This window comes from Nymphalis io, chromosome 20 (assembly GCF_905147045.1).
Source record: "Nymphalis io chromosome 20, ilAglIoxx1.1, whole genome shotgun sequence".
In the NCBI taxonomy this organism is placed as follows: Eukaryota; Metazoa; Arthropoda; class Insecta; order Lepidoptera; family Nymphalidae; genus Nymphalis; species Nymphalis io.
Window position 1 is genome coordinate 7,488,087 of NC_065907.1, and position 2,663 is coordinate 7,490,749.

A 2,663-nucleotide genomic window follows, 5' to 3' on the forward strand; every position below is an offset into this window, starting at 1 on the left:
TCGCAACATAGTATATAAAATTTGCATCGTTTCTCTTTTTAAAAATTTAAATTAAATAGCATTTGACGCAATTTCAGGCGTTACTGACGGTCAGTGTGACACATAATTTGTTTTATTTCCGTCAGTTGCGATGAGCCGCTAATAGATGTCGCTACAGTCTAGTTACATCGCGCTATCGTTTGGTTCACTTCGTTCGTATAACACATCCGTGCTCTGAGAAACAAAATAACTTTGCGCAGAGGCAATATCGTAACCAATGAGGTTAATCCGAGGTGCGATTATTGCTAGTTGAAAACTTTACCAATACCCCGCCGTGTGGTCGTGAAATACCGACCGCTATGGCAATTTTTGAACGGCCGTTAAGGCCTAATAAAGGATATGATTCATCTTATAACTATAAATATATGAAGAAAATATAGTTATGATAGTAACCTATTACGTGTTTAACGTAGTATTCACACGTAATAATTTACGAACTTTTGAGTTTAAACATTTTTATAAATACATACTCAGTTTTTTAAGGACACCTTGTCACTAAGCAAATTGCGTTATATTCTATTCGAAGCACGGACAAAACGCGACCTTTCAATTCGATGTGAAATAAAATGGTATAACCAAGTTTTATTAATATCTTTTATACAAAATATTTTATCACTAAACGAATAAAACAGTACCTTATTATACTAAATATTGTTTTTTAGACATTTCGAAAATGTTTTTAATAATTTCTTTTTAAGTACTTATAAATTAACAATAGCAACACTAAATATAAATACTTTGATTTTTTTTTTATTTTAATATATTTTAAGAAAATAAATTCTAGAAAGAATCAAATTCAATTCCATCGAGAAAAGAGCCTTTAAGCTACATTATATTATTCCAAATGAATACAAAACGTTTTCTGTCCATGGAATCACCGAATCCACCCGTTATAGACTTACCTCACTTCACCCGAGGGCCTGACGTTAGGGTTAGATGAAAAACGATCGGACAAAAATTAAGTCTCGCTGTGAAAAATGGTCTTCTCGCTGGGCAGTGTTTACTTTTGGGTGCCCTAATAGTGTTAAAAGTCACGTTTAGGCATTACCCACTGTATTATTTTAATTTTAAATTGAATGAATTCCATGATTTTAAAGATTGTATATAATATTATGTTAGTGGATACCGTCCAATGATTATAAACTTCTAATAGAAAACAGATATTTTCGAAAATATAATTTATTTATGAAGTTCTATCGCCAAACACTATTTAGAATTGTTGTGTTCCAGTTTGAAGGGTGAGTGAGACATTGTACTAAAGCCACACGGGAAATAATATCTTTGTTCCCAAGATTGGTGGCGCAATGGCGATGTAACTGGTGATTAATATTTTTTATAAATGTTACTGTATATGCGTGGTGACCCCTTACTGTCAAGTGGCCTATTTGCCAGACTACCGACCAAAAAAAAAAAAAAATACAAAAATTTAACCAACTATACTATAACAATAAATATTGTCTTGTAACAAAAATGAACACTTAAAAAATTCACAGCTGGCCAAAGACCTGTTCTCGTTAGCTCGAGCTTGTTATATCCACAGCATTAGCAGCATTCTTTGCGATATTTAAAATTATTTATAAACACAAAAATATGACATCAAAACTCTACATTGCTTACACGGATTTGAATAATCTATCATCGGCTATCAGGCAGGATCATAATAAATAAATATTCTTATGTATTTAAAATTATATAGGATAATTGAATATTATTTTATCAAAATCTGTTCTGTTATTTATATGTGAAAACAGACACATATACATACAGACAAAGTTACTTTTTATTATTATATATTTTACTTAACATTTTATTTTAAATAATTTTCTTGTGATGTTGTATTTATTCGTCCGTCTATACAACACTCATAGTAAATACAGGCCTTTATATGCAAAGCAGTAGCAGAATTATTATCCAATGTATTTACTGTCGAATTTTATCAAAATTAATGTTGCTATTTATTAATATTCTGGTAAAAAAAAAACATTTTATTTGCTTTTAAGAGTATCTATTGCAAAATTAGTTCATTTAATGACACAGCACAACAATCTTAATTAGCTTAAAAAGTTATATATTTTGTGATTTTTTTTTAAATAATAAGTATAATAACTGATTGGAATAGACTTTAATGAACTATTACAATTTATGATGTAACGTTATCGTGATTTTATGTTATAGAATTTTTATGTCATTTCCCACCATTTCGGACCGTTTGCATGACATACATTTTGTCCCTTAGACATAAATTGCCAAAAAAAAATGGAATACGTCTAAAGATTCAGAAATTTAATACATTGATATTATCTGTGGCAATTTGCAGATAATATATGACTTAATCGAAACCACTGTTCCCTTTTTGAAAAGGCAACCTCAGTTTTATTGTTACAAAAAAAAGTATAAATCATAGACAAAACGGTTGTTTTTGGTTTATAGCCAATTTGTTATTGTTTTTTCTCCGTTTATATCCGACACTATTTTGACATTCTGTGTGTAATATTAATTTATTATCCGATATAATTATTTACGAGAACTAATGATTTACGAATACTTTAAGAATGTAATATTTAATTTTTAAGTATCGGGGTGGATACGTAAACAAATATAAAATAAGAATCGTTTTTCTTTTT

At 29.3% G+C, this 2,663-nt stretch overlaps 1 non-coding gene across 1 annotated transcript; it reads left to right on the top strand.

Annotated features, from left to right (window-relative positions):
• The first annotated feature begins 227 nt into the window (after positions 1-227).
• On the top strand, positions 228-366 carry LOC126776634 (U4 spliceosomal RNA). Its single transcript, XR_007669966.1, has one exon. It is a non-coding gene; the product is annotated as a U4 spliceosomal RNA (small nuclear RNA).
• The last annotated feature ends 2,297 nt before the right edge of the window (positions 367-2,663 follow it).